Consider the following 17542-nt stretch of genomic DNA (forward strand, 5'->3'; position numbering starts at 1 on the left):
ATATAATTTTGCCAAACCATCACATTTTATTAGGGTTTACATTTTAATATATAAAAATTAAATCTATAAATTTTAATATAGACTTAATCCTTTTCTTAAAACAAATGATGGACACTTTTTATGCCATTCCCGACATTCCTGATTTATAATTTACTCATGAACATACGCAAAATGGCTTGTATTCGTCGTAGCTCTCGCATTGTGCGTGCTAATTTAAAGTAAATTGCATGAAGACTTGCACATAACGTCAATGGGATATGTTAGGGGGAGTAGAGAGGCGTGAAGAAGTGATTAAATAACTACCTGTTCTTGCTTGAGAACCATTAACGAACAAAAGCTAGCATGTACATGTAAAACGCGAGAACAAATACTGGATGGAGTGATTAGACACAATTTGTTTGAACTTTTTATGTTTGCCTTTTCGTTTTGGTAAATATGGGTTCGTTTGTTCACCTGACCCGTCGGGTTTCCGATGTCAGTCCGTGCTCGCTGCTTATATATTCTTAAGTAACGATACACCAAATTAATATTCCATCACTAGAAGGCTGATACTATTCTGAATAACGTTTGTCTCTGCTTTGACAGATGAATCGTACACCGGTTTTAGGACGACACAATTGTATTTATATGATTGAGTGATTCCAACATCGTGATATAATTCGTACCCGGAGATAGCACTCAGTGATATATGTGGTATATTAGCCGGAGGAGTTGAAGTTTCCATGACAAATGAAACTTACAAATAATAAATACAATTGAGCGTTTAAGAACATGGTTATTACGTTTGAGAGGAACGAAAGTTTTTACAAATGTTTAAGGATATAATCATAATGCTTCGTAGTTCGTTAGTTAATAATAGCATATCGCAATGTCCATGAGATTACAATAAAAGTATGAACATACGTTTATATACTGATAGACTGTTTTCACTGTATATGTCTTGCCTTATTACTCTTTTCAATCCTTAAGTTGTTAAAAATGCATCATTAATTACAGTTCATAACTAACCATGTTTGATCAAAAGATCTGACCCTATTTATTTCGAATCTTTGTTTTCATTTCTCATTCACTTTACGACTCATGATATATAATGTTCATCTCGACCATTTCACATGTCAGAGATTCTCAACAATTTCAATTACATGTTCGTAGGGTTATCGTTGCCCTATTTCTACGTTTCTATAATCAGAAAGACTTAAAATGCTGTGCATTCGTTCATTTATTACGCGGTTTCAACACTTGTCTACTTTTCTACCGCGACATTCTATGGTTGCGTAAGTAGCACGCTGAACCACTTCCACAGTGACCCAAAGATTAACAAAAAGCTCAAGATTAGACACGGACTAGAGTGGTGTTGAGATTATTCAAGTATACATTTGCTAAAGCAGTTCATATGGGGATTTAAAAATAGCATAAGTGCACATTAGTTTTTAGTATACTTGCAAGGCAAATAGGCTTTTGTAATACCGCATTTTAAAATCACAGGGGAAACAGTTGTCTTTTTACAAGCCTTCCCTGATTTGGGGCAGACGAAATAGATATTTAATATTGTTCTGCTGGAAAATTAATGGATAGCATTTAAACATGATATTAATAACAACATTGTGATGTATGTTGTTTACAATAATATCACTCTGTTGAAAGAGAATTAATTTCACCATGCTCTTTGTTTATATTGCAGCAAATTAATTTCCTGAAAAGTTGTTTGATTTTTTAAAAAGCTGTTAGAATAACTTTGATAGATTAGCAGTTTTAGTTGAGTTTTTGGTTTTAAAGATAAAGGACATAGATAAAGGACATACATGGGAATATTTTATAGAAACAATAGAAAATAGGTGTTTAATGCTTTATATGAAAAGTAAAGCATATTGTGAAATATTTAAATAACTACATTGTAATTAAAGTATAATACAGTTAAAAGTGAAATTGTGTGTTTGTCTTATTTTCCTGAGGTGGATTAATTAAAAAAAGACCCAATGGAACAAATATAGTATTTCGTAATTCTTACAATTTTTCATTTAGAAAACTTTTCTAACATTTTCTTCTAAGAACATTGCTTACACCCGTTTTAGTGAATTTTTCTAAAACAGTTTTACGTGAAAAACTTTCTTAGAAACTAAAACAAATTTCGGTCGTAAAACAATTATGTTATTGGAAAAAGCGAGTTATTAAAAAAAAAACATCCACAAGGCAAACTGAAAAGAATTACGTCCCTTGAAAACAAAGGGAGACACATATATTACTGCCCCATGCGAGGTAGGAAACTTTTATTGCTTGGCAAGAGTCTTATTCCTCATAAAAAAATCTTTGTGATAGCCTTTCACATGTTCATTGAGACAACTAATCCTTTAACATTTACTTCAGCAGAAACTTCCCTGTATCTTGCAAATAGACTTTCAACGCCATCGGCGCTCTCGTTAATGAATGAATTGACAAACTGTCTGAATAACACATGCTCAAGTTATTGCTTACACATTTTTTTAAGCAGATAACGTTTAGACTCCTCGACACGCACGCTTTTACATCCTTCAACATTTCTGAACTTAAGAAGTGAAATTGCAGAGTACGCAATATTAAAAAAATGTTGATACCGTTTTATTAACCTAAACAGAATTACGTTTTCTACAATAACCAAGATATACGTGACATAATTAAACATTGTCCGTTTGCACGACGAGGAATCTCAAGCGCCGCCATGTTTTTGAAATGCATAAACACAATTATACACGAACTTATGAGTTTGCAAGACGGTTTAATAGCAGGCATGATCTATAATTTCGAGGGGTTAAAGCCAGAACGTGATAACTCCATTTTTCAAATAGTGGAGAAAAACGCAAAATTAAGGTTTGACAGACTACAACTTTTAAATGAATATGAATATCAGCGTAATATTTGGTTATAATATAGGTAATAGTATTGTTATGACATTGTAAACATATTATATGATTGCATACAATATTTTAATGCTTTTGTATTCAAAATAGCACTTACTTCATTCTGGCATAAACGTAAAACATATATATTTTCAGAGTACAACTGTGTTAAGTGCACTTGGTGCTATTTTGCATAAGAATTGAACGCTGCTTTTCTTATGCCATACAGGACTTAGTGCCATTAAAGCATAACAGCCTTGTGCTATGCATCTATTTTACGAGACTAAACGAAACATGTGCACTTAAAACAAGTTTATTTTAATAATTATAATGGTAATTCTTTTTGTAGAAGTACATACTTATTTTCTTTTGCATTCTAGATTTGAACAGGACATGCAAATGTGTCTCCAACCTTAACAATGGAAGAAAGTTAAGATTCAGATATTCTATTCCACATCTGCATCTTATCTATCTTCTATTGTATCTGGGTCTGGAATATTCTTGAGATACTGGTGATATTCTGAAGGAATTATCCCTTCAGAGCAAAGTGATGGCAGGTCTTTCTTCTTTGTTGCTGTAATTGGAAGTTTGGAATCTACAAGGGTTGAATGTCACATTTTATAGAAGGTCCTTTGATACAGGATTTGATTTGGTTTTATAGAGGATATGAGTTTACCACACTGAAAACTGGTGACATCAAAACTGCACTTAAAAAACACACACCCGGATCACAATTGTAGTTTTATCAATTTTATTTTTGTCCATATAACCTTTTGTCCACTTACATTTACAACATTTGGCGGCATTACAGTTTAAACTACATGCTTGATATAAAAAGCGTCATAGTTTTTCATAGGCACTACAACATACGGAGTTCTCTTTGGTGTAACCCTCACAATTGGTTCCCCATTAGTAAATATACCAATGTAAATTTCTTTCCTCATTCAATGGAAGCAGGTATCACACTCCATCTGGGTATGTCCACTTTCTAAATACTTTTGTTCAATGGTGTCTATGTTTTTACATTTTTCAATGCAACAGTAATAACCTAATTTCGATTTTGACCACTACAACAGTCAGAATAAAAACAGACATTCTTTACTGTGATGGGAAGGGATTTCATGTAAGTCAAAAGACAGGTTCCCACTTCACAGCCGCATTTTCCTTCAGTTTCGTTCCACAATAAACATGTCAAACTTGTGTTTTGTAAACAGTAAAAGAAAATATTGAAACTTTTTCTTTTTCTTTTATAATAAACTTGGCTCACACGAGAACATGGAATCGGTAAAACAGCCTCTAGATCAAATCTTATTTTACCATCTTAGTGGGAGAATAATGACTTTTAGATAAGCACCAATGAAGGCATATTCTCCCTATCTAATTACAAATAAGCACAATAGTTTGTGTATTCCTGTTTAAATAAACAAGATGCAATAATTCCTTAACAAGGAAAGGGCTTCATATTTTGTTTTTACCTTAAAATATATGCACACATGGCTTATGTTTAAATGATTTAAGTGCACTTAAATCCTTTTGGCACATGTTTTTCCTCTCAATATGTATGAAAACTTATTGTGCCAAAATGACTTAAATGCACTTGAAGCATTCTGGCATACACCATATTTGTCGATAAGCACTTAGTGCACCTTGGTTCTTTCGGATAAACTATGTTGTATTCAAGATGTGATTCCAGGGAATAGTGCATATTGTAGAGCGTTGGAATAACTCTATGAAAGTGCAAAAAAGTGATTTTTGATAAAAAGTGCACTTATCACGTTCTGGCTTTAACCCCTCGATTTGTTCTTCGTATATAATGGTGGAAGAAATTGTAGTAGAATTTCTAAAACTTAAGTGAATCATATACCTAATGTAAGTATGTTAAGGAAAGTCATTCTTGCTGAAGGAAATGGTACGAGAAGATGTATTTTTCCCCCGGGGAACATTTTCACAACAATGCTTTCAACAGCTGGCGAATGACGTAAACCGAAATCTCAACAAAGAACTACCTGTTTAGCAATAACTTACATGTTTGCATTACGAGCCTCAATTAATTTAGACTATGCTGTTGACAAGAGGGTTTAATGCATTTCTGGAACACTTATTATGTCTGTTTATTATTGTGTACGGTATGGGGGCATATCGATGTTTAACAATAACCTTGTAGAAGTTATAATTCCATGAAATATGATATAATTACTTTAACCAGGATAGCATGCCATTGTTATATTTAGTAAACCTATAAGAAATTCTTGATTTGTATATTGTTATGCTATCGTTAAAATCTGGTTTCTACGAAATTCGCGTCATAAACAGGGTATATTGGGCGGATGATGCGGTATATTTGTTCATGATTTACCAATAAAAAAACTGCTTTGAACTGAAACATCACAGACAGGCCTATAAAAGACATAAATGGCAGTTTATTTTATAGTTATCACTTATCTTGACCATCACACTATCATTAATCGGACGTATGCAGTCGTTTATTATTATCTGACTGTATAACTGTTCTCCTCTTACTACCGCTATCTTTATTGTTATAAGTATCCTGAAATATTTGCCATGAAAAAGTATCTATGTAGACTAAGCACGATTTGTCAATCTATATATTTTTGTCCCCTACCGGTTTCACCGGAGGGGAATTATGGTTTGCGCTATGTGTCAGTCAGTCAGTCAGTCAGTCAGTCAGTCAGTCAGTCAGTCAGTCAGTCAGTCAGTCAGTCAGTCAGTCAGTCTGTCTGTCTGTCTGTCTGTCTGTCTGTCTGTCTGTCTGTCTGTCTGTCTGTCTGTCTGTCTGTCTGTCTGTCTGTCTGTCTGTCTGTCTGTCTGTCTGTCTGTCTGTCCGTCACACTTTTCTGGATCCTGCGATAACATTAAAAGTTCTTAATATTTTCTTCATGAAACTTGCAACATGGATAGATGGCAATATGGACATTATGCACGTCATTCCATTTTGTTCCTACGTCAAAAATTGTGGTTGCTATGGCAACCAAAAACAAAATCTGAAAATGTTGAAATTTCTGACAATGGTGGAGCCGGTAGGCGACCATATTGCTTGACAATAGCCTTGTTTATACTGTTTCCGCAGCTCATTTTAAAGAACTAAAATTAGTTCAAAGTTTAATGTACTTGTATTTACCAAAAATAACGTGATTTGGTAAATGTGTTCATGCTATTCTTGTGCAAAATAATATTATGAATAATGGCCAAATAATCAACAGTAACCACTAAAAAATAAATCGGGTTTATTCATATTCCTTTTAATGAAGGTTTGTAAATGTATCAAATGTTGAATAGAAATATACATATTTTTAATAACAGTGCCAGCATTTAAGAATTAGAAACATCGTGGTTTAATTCTTGTGTTTTGACAGCCATTGGTATCACACTCATGATTCATTTTCCGCTTTGGCTGGACAGTATAATGTAAGCACTTGTTAACTCGACTTCTCTATTGTTCATTACATATTGAACACGATTTGAAATTAATAAATAGGCTAAAGAACAGATGCATATCACTATCATCATTAGTGTACATATCTGCTCATTACGATCAGTTTAGGCCATGACATAAGCATAAAACAGTTATGAGTTTTGTTTTGATGGCCTTTGTCTGACCTGATCTGTGGTTATAAGATTCGCCGATAAAACGACGTCTATTATTATTACAAACACAGTGCTTGAATATTGCTATTGATAATATATTCCTGCTGCTTCGGAATTTACTAGCCCGCGTTTGTTTGCGTAACACCTGATTCGGTATGTGGATGTTTTTATTACATACGATGTTTACAGTGCATACAATGCATTTTTTTACGCTCTGTAATGTTTACTTAAATTATTGTTGATTCACAAATTGCGTGCAAGTCACATGGTTACATTCGAATGTTGCATGGTAATTATATATATGGTAAATGGTGTTCCGACGCTGTACAGAAAGTTTGCGTATGATGATGATAACAATGATTATGTAGACTGACATATAGTCCATGATCATTATGATTATGCAGAATAAGACAGGGATGGTGATGATTAGACGGATTAAGATGCAAATGTTCCTGGTAGTACGATACAAATAATAATATACTGGTCCCGAAATTCGCTTGAAGGAACCAGAGACGTACATAACAGAGATAAGCAGCTCGCCAAATTTCGGCAAACTCTCGCACGTCGCGGGTTTCTGCGAGATAAGCGCGCAACTGTTGGTCGGTTGCAACGGGTGTTAACAGGCTAATCAACATTTCTGAAACACTCTTTCGCGTTTCAGTTGTTGCGATTTGAAACAAATCAACTGTAATGTGTTATTAAAATGAGAATGTATGCGGTTTTATCACAATGTTTGTAATGTGTCAATTAAAATAATTCACGTGCCGCATTGTTGTATTTAGCGATTTTATTCGCCTCCAGTTTGAAAAAAACCCACCATGATAACCGGTATTTAATGATGGCCTTTGAAATACGATAAATTCAAATTAAGAAGCGATCAGATTCTTACGACAAACAACAAATAACGATTCTTACCGTATCATCCAATGATGTCGATTGTTTTCTGAAATGGTCTGGTGAAAACATTACCAATCAATTGAAATATAACTTATTCTGGCAATGTAAACATGGTACTCGCTCTAAATTCGCTCTTAAGTTTGTAGCTTTTACCCGCTTCGCAATCACAATGGCGTCGTTCATACTTTTCTTCAAGTCTCGCGAAATCCCGTAACGTGTGAGAACTCGGCAGTGAAATATATACTTTAAGAACCGACCTGCTTATCTCTGTTATCTACGTCTCTGAAGGAACCGTTTCACCGATTTTTATATGTATTGAAGATTGTCGTTAAATGCTTTAAATTGATACGTGTAAACATTATAACTAAATTGCTCCAGTAAAACACAACAATAAAATTAAAGAAAGGAAAAACAAAGAATCAACAGGACTCGAACCACGGACCCTTGGAGTAAACGTCTAGCACTTAAACAACTCGGCCATTCATACTACTACATATACTGGGTGGTGTATTTTATTCTTTATATATATAGCAATAATCGCAATGTCACGAGATATTACCAAAAAAATCTCATAACTATTCACGTTTCGAGTTTGTAACGCTTTATAATTTTCTGTTGTTTTTTTTAATCGACAAGCGATGCTTATAATGGATATTTTCGAGCATATTAATTGTTCAGTTGTACTCTTTGGTGGCGAATATAACTACAACAAATTTGCAAATCTGAAACCCTTTTTGTCAAATTTGTAAATCAACCAAAACGTAAAAAGGTTCCTTAAAAGCCATTATAATAATGTGGACGACCATGAAGGTCATGAGGATTTCGCGCGTCAAGCAGATGGCGATGATGTAAACGCAGATGATAAGGATGATGATACAAATGATGAAAATGATGGTTTCGATAATAAAGTGATATTGTTATTATCACCAAACAGAGTTATTTTACCATTAAAACCGTATTTTACATGATAAGAGGGCTCCTGATGCTGATCATTCACGTTTATGATACTGAAACTGATGACGGCGGTGATTGTGTGCTTATTTTGTTGTAAATTTGTTATTAAGCTCTTGTTGCATTTTTATGGCGTTGAGAAATCTTAGTTTTTAACAGAATTTTATCTAAAGACTTCACAAAAAGTAATTTAACTTTAGGCGACTGAATAGCTGTGAATGATAGATTTCTCAACCCAACATAGATGTCCTAAATAAGTCATAAAACAGGTTTTGTGATTAATATGTTTCTTATCATTGAAATTCAATGCGTTTCTGTTTGCATTGATTTGAAATTAAATTTAAGATTTACATAAAACGGTAGAATTGCTTTTTGGCTATTGTACAACAGATAAGGTCCTCGCGGCCTCGGCTGTGTTTGTTCGATTGTGTCCTGTATGTCATTTATCAGACGCAAACGTCAATTGTAGACATTTGTCGGCTTTGTGTTTTGGAGGGGGACCATATCCTGTAACGCGGTGACACACTGTATGTGGGTAGGTTCAGATTTAAAAAAAAATGTCAAACTATCTCGAACAAACAATCTGTTCACTGTTTTAAGTTCAACACGCTGTTTTCATATTAATCAACTTCATTATGTTTACACATTTGTTAACAAATTCATAATTGTTGTTTAGATTGTATTTTAAGGATATAATGTATTGAGTTAAACGACAATTGATTTGTTATAACCTGGCCTTCATACTTTATGCAATAATCCTTCGAGATCCTAAAATATCTTTATGAATGAAAGTACATCTGATGATACCTACCTGTCTTTCGACATGCACTTAAAACTCTAATTTTCTTATTTTTCGCGTAGACTGTGTCTATTTATATGCATACATGTACGTTACCCCAAAAGCTCATGTATTCGGAGTTTTCTCTTCATATCTCCAGACATTTCGTCTGAAGAGTGATTATATTATCGCACATTGATAACGCACCTGCAAATGGCTGTCTTATATTGCTAATTAAAGACCATGATTTGTGAACACGACTTCACACAGACTCATTCCCATCTAAGGTTTCGAACATATGACCGATACGAATTGCTTAGATCATTCAAAGCTTTTGTACGTGCTAAAATTATATGCCATCGCATCACCTGTTTGCCAACAAAAAATGCTTAAATCAAATAGTATAGCTCACAGTAGTTTTGTTAATAGGTTAATATACTTAAAATGTGTCAAACGCATTGGTTATTGCTTTGAATTAAAATTATTTAACTAAGCGATCCAGAAGTGAAAGGCTGACACAATTAAGTGTTTTGTTTGTCGGTATTTCGCACATGACTCATTCTTACGCAACTTGATAGGAGATTTAAATGCGGTACGAAAATGTATGTGTTGGCAGGTATATGGTGGGTCGTGGACAACTTATATTTCGATAACATTTATAATTAAAACGGAACAGGCAGTTTGAAGTTTTGCATTTTCTACCATAGGCTGTAAAGTTGGAACAAATTTGTATTATTAACATTGAGTTAAAACATATTTCAAATAACACTAAAGAGTGCCTTGTTATAGTGTGCTGAAGTAAACCTCATTACACGAGGATGTAATATTATGTGCCAGTTCGTGAACAAATCCATGTGAAACATGGCATCGCTGGTATATTTCATTATTTATTTGTGAATTGTTCAACGGACTGAGATTGACGTCGATGGAAAGAAAAAGTGTACAACAAGCGCTTTATGTTAGTTTCATGACACGTAACGGACATTAAGATGAAACGAAAACTGCTAAAAAGCGAACAATTTCCTGATGCTAAATGGTTATAGATTATTAAAGAAATGTGTGTTTCTTCAAACGCCCGCCCATCTAATTGGATAATGTTTTTTCATGGTCTTTCGTCTTTAATGAATAAATTAAATTTTCTGGCAAATTTAACCTGCCTCTGTGAAAACAAGGAAAAATGGTAATCTTGATAATCGCATGGACGCTTACTTAGGAAAGATTTTTTTTAATTACCAATTCATGTTGGTTCATTGATTAAGATTTATACGTTAATATTAATAATGTATGTCTAGTAGTGGTTGCTTGAAAGTACTTGGATTGTGAATTGATAAAAATTTTGTTCGTGTATGTGTTCACTCTCGATGAATATTTTGTGCATGTTTGTACCAATAATAATTTTGCCTCAATGCAAGACAAGTTGTATTGTATTTTCATAGCCCCGCTGTTAATATAAATTTTACACTATGATATGACCACCTTTATAACTTCTTGCCAGTTTTTGCTGTTGAATGTTGCATTGTTCAAATAGTAATGTTGTTTGTATATGTGATTGCACATTTATCGATGGTAAGCGCCAGTGTGTTTGTGTTTGCAATCCCGTTGATATAATTCTTAATGGAAAGATAATAATGAATAATGACAGGGCATGTTCGATGTCCACAAGGTTTGTGGTTAGTATCCTGAACGGTATTTGAACTAACAAGGTTTACTTCGTGACAGTGTGTACTGTATACGTTCTACTTTGTTCTGTTATACACAACGTGCATATACAACTTACAGATGAAGCTGTATTGTGAAATAGTATGTTGCAGTGTCGTTTAAAGAATTATATACTTGTATTTATGTGCACACTGTTTTTTTATTTTAAATTATATTAGTTCAATAAAACGCCATTATATTTGTTCATAAGGTTCGCACTGTTCATATAATGTATGTTATGTATGTTCGCAACGACAAGTGAATTTTATATTGTTAAAAAATGTACGTTCGATATACATGGTAATCCAACTTAAGAGTTCTTTCAGAAATTGGACTTCACATATAAACAAAATGCTTAACATAATCCAATTATTGTCTACCTCGATCTCATTATATATATTTCTAATATCCTAAATATCCTCCAGTGACGCCGCTCGAGGTTGTACTTGACCAAGCAATACCATTAAAAATCGCTGGTTCAAGTGGGGGAAAAGAGACATTGAATGACAATACAAGAAATAAACGCCACAAGGTTCATAAACTTTGCCCCGAGACATCGAAACGGACGTCAATTTTTCCACTTGATCTAGCAGGTTAGGGACGGCCAACAAGCAGATTGTCTTTAAGGCCTACAGCTTGAACAGTCGTCTTTGTGAATTAATCAATTCGAACAAAGATACCGATCAGTAATGTTAACATGCCGGCGCGCTATAGTATGTTTTGTTTTAGGGCACGAGTACACTGTTAACCGTCTAATGAATTGTTTAATCATCACGATAGAAGTTTTTATATCAATGTCACCAATATCACGAAATGACAGTTTTGTCGTAGATCAGATATTCATGTTTGTCGCTTTTATTTTTAAGAAATAAATCGGACGTCTTAAAAGCTTAGTTATTTAAACAGTTGAACTGTAAAATGATTACAACCCAGACTACCAATACTATGCTATTTGCTCTTATTTTAGCAATACAGCCATAAGTCCAATTATATCATTCGATGGATGCATTTGTATCGTGTTGCACGTAAGTCCTTGCTTAATCAAATCCCAGTGCAATAGACGCATGTAATTATAATTAATTGCACTAACATACATTCGGAAGTGTGTGAGTGTTCGCTCTGCCATGATAACATTCCATTTCGACGATCAGTTTAATTTAATACTACACTTCATAATCCAACTTCAAGTTATATGTACGAAAGCACTAATCATCTTTTTTTTGTTTTGAAAAACTCACACGACAGAAACAGATACAATGGCATTCTTCGCTTGTAACCATATACCAGAGAAATCTTTGTCTGCATAAACATTATCATGCATATTAAGATCATATTATTTTTAAATGGACATTTTCTTCAGTTTATATTTCAATCTCCGAACTTTTTTGGTATGGCATGATCAAAACATGTGAATGTACATTAATTCCAAATGCTTTAATGCCTGCTTTGAAACATCAGCCGTATGCTGTAATCTGTTATTTTAATATGCGCTCATATCGCTAAACTTTTTATATTAAAGACGTTGGGACAATTTATACTACTAAAACAGGTGCTATATTTGTTAAATCATATTGTTTTTCGCGCACGTCTAAGCTGTACAAACTACAGCGGGATATAGGGGCGCTGTGAATCATTAGGGTGAAGATTGGGTTGACAAAGAGTATAGTTAAAGAAACAAGGAATATCGTGTCCAATAAAAGCCAAAATGGTCTGTCAGTATATGTGTATAGAATGCTGGTATCTTTCTAGCCCTCAATGATATAATTTGGTATCTGAAACAAGTGTTTGCTTGTAAAAAATATAATATCAAAGAAACACCTACCAGTTACCCATTGTTTAAGTTTTCTATTGTTTTGGCCGAATACGTGTGTGCATATCAAATGTGATTACCACGTAGGTTTGCGGCTCTTTTGAGTATTTGACTAACTTATATTATGTGAGTCTAATTAATGCATGGACGTCAAACTCCTGCTGTAATCTTAGATATCGGCTGTGGTTTTGCGGGCAATATATCGAAGAGTGCACTGAAGTTCATTTTAATTTAAAGACGTTATTATAAAAGAAAAATAATGTAGAAAACAATAATATGTAATCCATGATAATCACAGAACGGTTGTTCAATGTTTGAACAAGCAGAAACGTGCCATTACCCCAAAGAAAGACATTGCGACGAATGGTGTAAGTCTATAATTAACAATTATGTTCGCCTGTCATAAGGTATATCGTTTGACATTTCATCGACCCCGTACGTTCTGTTTGAACACTTCGAAATAAGTTTTCATAATTTTCTAATGACTTTAACAAAGCTTTGATCTTTATGGCATCGATTATTCATCTTTGAGTAAATTTGTATCCGGTTTTCATTAGGTGAGACATTCACATTGTGCAATTGAAAGTAAAATATCAGTTTAACCTGTTCTACAATCCAATCTATTTCAAGTATAATAACAAAGGGTTGATGCAATTCTAAATCGTATTCTGTTGTTTGCAAAACATTTTGTCTTGAAGTCTACCAGACCGTCACACCTGAACGCTATATAATAAATGTGCATTTGAACGATCACTGCGTTCGTACAGCTTTTTGTATCGGCATGGGTTCATTAAAAAACATTTCCACATTAGTTCCGTGCAGTTACCTTGGCACGAAGAAAGAAACGTACAAAATACAGTAAGTGTTGCACTGTTCTCTATCCCAGAAAATGTCGCTAATTTGCTAATCGTTTGAGCTTAATCACGGGCTCAGTCTTGGCTAACGTTCTGTAAGTTCTGTGTTGTTTTGGAATGTTCGGTTTGTTTTTCTGCGCAAAACAGCTGCTTTTGTTTCTTTGTTTTAATTGGAACAAAATGTTATATTAATCCATGCTTTGATTTTACGTCGTAAACAAATTTAATAACGCAATGTTTTAGCCAAGAACTCAATATTCATTGTCCATAGACTCAGATATAATTTCGGCGAAATTTAGTAAAACCTCTATGAAAGTGTTTTTCCATCGCTCGAAGACTTAGACTGTTCTGAAATACTTCTGACTCTACTTTGACACATGAATCGCGCTCCAAATTAGCGACGACAAAGGGATGCTTATATGAGTGAGTGATTCAGACATCGTGATGTAACTCGTACCCGGAGATACCCTGCAGTAACATACTTGGTACATGATCTGGCGAAGTTTAAGTTACCATGACACAGTGAAACTGCCAAATATTAAATTCACATTGTCTTTATTAATCTCCCCCAAATTATTTTTTTTTTTGGGGGGGAGAGCATATAGTCGCCGCTTCGTCCGTCCGTGTGTGTGTTCGTCCGTCCGTGCACAATTTTTGTCTGGGCTATTTCTCAGCAATTAATGACCGGAATTCAATTAAACTTTATGGAAAGCTTCACTACCAAGAGGAGATGTGCATATTATCAGCCAGTTCTGGTCGGATGATTTTTCACAGAGTCATGGCCCTTTGAAATTTCTATAAACTGTACATGTAGTGCAATTCTTGTCCCCCCAACTACTAGACGTTTCCTTTTATCTGAATATATAGTGCAATATTTTGACAAAAAAAACTTTGGGGAGCATCACCCGTCTCCGACGGTTTCTTGTTAACATTGTAATTAAGTTTGAAGAGTTACGACCATTTTTGCAATGTTTAAGGATAAAAAGTATCATTTGTTCAAAATAACACATCGCAATGTCCACCAGATTGTGTTTGTAAGTACTCAAATATTGAATTTTGTAATTTATTTATTTACATGTCTTATTACTCTTTAATCCTAAAGTTTTAACAACTGCATATTTGATTCCATTGCATAACTATCCATCATAAACCAAAAAAACGCGATACTCTTACCCCGTTTATTTCGCTACATTTTATTTTTCAGTTCTCATTCACTATACGCCGTGTGATATATGATGTTCACCTCAGCAATTTCACATGTCAGTGATTCTCATTAATTTAAATTGCATCTTAGTAGTACCACGTGCTTCTCGTTCCTTCTCGTTCCTTCTCGTTCCTCTATTTCGACGTTCCAGTACACAGATAGACTTTTAAAAAATGCTCTATATGTACTCATTTATATTTCGATGTCAACAAAGGTCTCCTTTTTTACGGTGACATTTTATGGTTGCATGGTTATCAGGCTAAACCATTTCACAGTTTCCCCTATATTTTTCATAGGCCTCAAGATTAGACGCGGACTAGAGTTGTGTTGCCATTATTCAAGTATGAATTTTCTAAAGAAGTCCATATTAAAAGGGATTGGAAACCACCCATTCGCTCATTTGAGTTTTTAATACATGGTTTGACAAAACTATTTGAATAATACGTTTTCAGCATCTTGTTTAAACCAACGTTATTTCCCCCATTTGAATTTTCTTAAGCAGTTTACGTTTAGAGTTCTCCATTCGTTTGCTTCGACATCATTTTTGACAAATATTGTACATTGATTTTGTGTACGAAATATTTAAATATAATTTTCAGTCCAGCGTATTTACAAAGGGAAAATAATTAATCGACTATAAACTAAATGAACTTGTCATAATTACACATCGTCCATATACGCGAACGCGAATCTCAGACACCGCCACCGTTTGGAGATGCATTCACCCATTCATGCCTAGTAGACTCTCTCATCCTTCTAAATTTGATCCGCCACCGTTTGGAGATGCATTCACCCATTCATGCCTAGTAGACTCTCTCATCCTTCTAAATTTGATCAATTTATTTCCAAAACTGGGGATTTCTAGTATACTTATTTCTATATTTAGAATATTTCTTACAGAAATTCCTTTAATCAAACAGCGCAGACCCTGATGAGACGCCGCATCATGCGGCGCCTCATCTGGGTCTACGCTGTTTGCCAATGCCTTTTTTCTAGACGCTAGGCATAAATGGGTTAACACAAGTACATGTATACTCGAACATACGATTTTGCTCTAAGGAGCAAGATTTTATCTTTAGTTGGGTCCCCATATTTGACAGCGGGAGGATTTCTACACCTTTAGTGAATCATTTACATTATATTAAGGAAAGTAATTCTTGTTTAATGAAAACGTACGATGAAATGTAGTTTGTTTGTTTGCCAGGGAAACAGTTTTACCACGATGCTTTCAACAGATGGCGTATGACGTTAACCGAAATCCCAACAAAACAGTATTTAGCAATAACTTAAATGTTTGCATTACGAGTCTGAACAATGTTTGCTAATAGAGTTTAATGCATTTCTGAAACACTTAATATCCCCATTTATTATTGCTTTTGGCTATGAAGGAGATCGCCATTCCATATATTCTGTTCAAAATAAACCTAGCCATTCGGAAGTTAAGTTTTGTGTTAGGTATTGGGGAACATACCTATGTTGAAAAATAAGCTTATATAGGTTAAAACTGCAGGAACTATGGTATTATAACTATTACCAGTCAAAGCATGTTATTGTATTTGATGTTTTCTTGAGGAAACCTTTAAGACATTCTAATAATTTCAATGTAATACTTATAACTGCCTACGGAGTATGTATTAACTGATACAATAACAATTTTAAAATTAAGTAACAACGGTTAGAAATAATAAATTGCTTTTTTTCAGGATGACGATAACCGACTCGAAAACAAGCTGATTATAATATACGCGTCACTACTGTACAGATGCGAAACATTCATTGAGATTATTCGGATGGATACCTATTTACAATGCTAATGACCTTACCATCTTTAATGTTCCGCTTTGCTTTCTTTTATCGTCCTTTATATTAAGTTTCCTAATTTTCCATTTCATTAAGTTTGAGTGTTGCTCATTGATTTTATATTTTGCCATTAAGGTCACAGATGTAAACCAGTTTAAACGTTTTCGTTCAGAACATAATAAAGTACGCACAGTTTGGAATACGAGTGTACGAGATTTTCTAATTGTGTCGTGTTCTGAGAAAACTGGGCTTAATGCATGTGTCTAAAGTGTCGTCCCACATTAGCCTGTGCAATCCACACAGGCTAATCAGGGACGACACTTACCGATTTTGACATTTTTCGTTTAAATGAAGTCCTTTCTTAGCAAAAATCCAATTTAGGCGGAAAGTGTCGTCCCTGATTAGCCTGTGTGGACTGCACAGGCTAATCTGGGACGACACTTTACACACATGCATTATGTCCAGTTTTCTCAGAAAGCGACTCATGACAATTTAATTTTGCATCATCTTATGTCGCATTTACATCCCATCACTGACCGTTATAAACAACTGGTACAACTGTAAATGGTTTTGAGCGCAATGCTTCTGATGCTATTGTTACGTTTGTTGATCGGGGAATAGAAATACGTGTTTTACAATGAAAGTGTCATCAGTTAAGAATACGGAAAACCGTGGTTTATTTCTCCTTTTTTGACAGCCATTAGTATCACTGTCGGGATCAATTTTGTGCTTACTGTATGTAAAACACGTTTCAAATAAATACTAGAATTTAATTGCTTAAGCCGGACAGTATATTGTATACACTTGTCTATTAGTCTTTACACATTTAACACGATTTGACATTAATTAGTGAGCTAACGACCAGATGCGTATCACTATAGTTAATAGTGTACATATCAATACATTACGATCAGTTTTTATACCCCGCCATAGGCGGAGGAATATTGTTTTGGCGTTGTCCGTCCGTCTTTCCGTCCGTCCGTCCGGCACTTATGTGTCCGGAGCCATATCTTGGAATTGCTTTGGCGGATTTCCTTGAAACTTGGTTTGAGTATATATATGGATAAGAGG

General features: G+C 34.4%; 2 protein-coding genes across 5 annotated transcripts in view; one reads left to right on the forward strand and one right to left on the reverse strand.

Annotated features, from left to right (window-relative positions):
* The window catches only part of LOC127855098 (ribosomal biogenesis factor-like), a 92175-nt gene that overhangs the window by 31048 nt on the left and 43585 nt on the right, over positions 1-17542 (forward strand). The window contains exon 1 of one of the 4 annotated variants that reach the window (XM_052390461.1): positions 6489-6632. The exons of the other annotated variants lie outside the window; for them this stretch is intronic. The gene's annotated coding sequence lies outside the window, so the exon portion shown is untranslated. Of the gene's footprint in view, positions 1-6488; positions 6633-17542 lie in introns of those variants that run through there. 4 annotated transcript variants of the gene reach the window in all.
* LOC127855095 (uncharacterized) overlaps positions 1-17542 on the reverse strand; it is a 55703-nt gene that overhangs the window by 26905 nt on the left and 11256 nt on the right. The gene's annotated exons all lie outside the window — the stretch shown is intronic.

This window comes from Dreissena polymorpha, chromosome 13 (genome assembly GCF_020536995.1).
Source record: "Dreissena polymorpha isolate Duluth1 chromosome 13, UMN_Dpol_1.0, whole genome shotgun sequence".
Lineage (NCBI taxonomy): Eukaryota > Metazoa > Mollusca > Bivalvia > Myida > Dreissenidae > Dreissena > Dreissena polymorpha.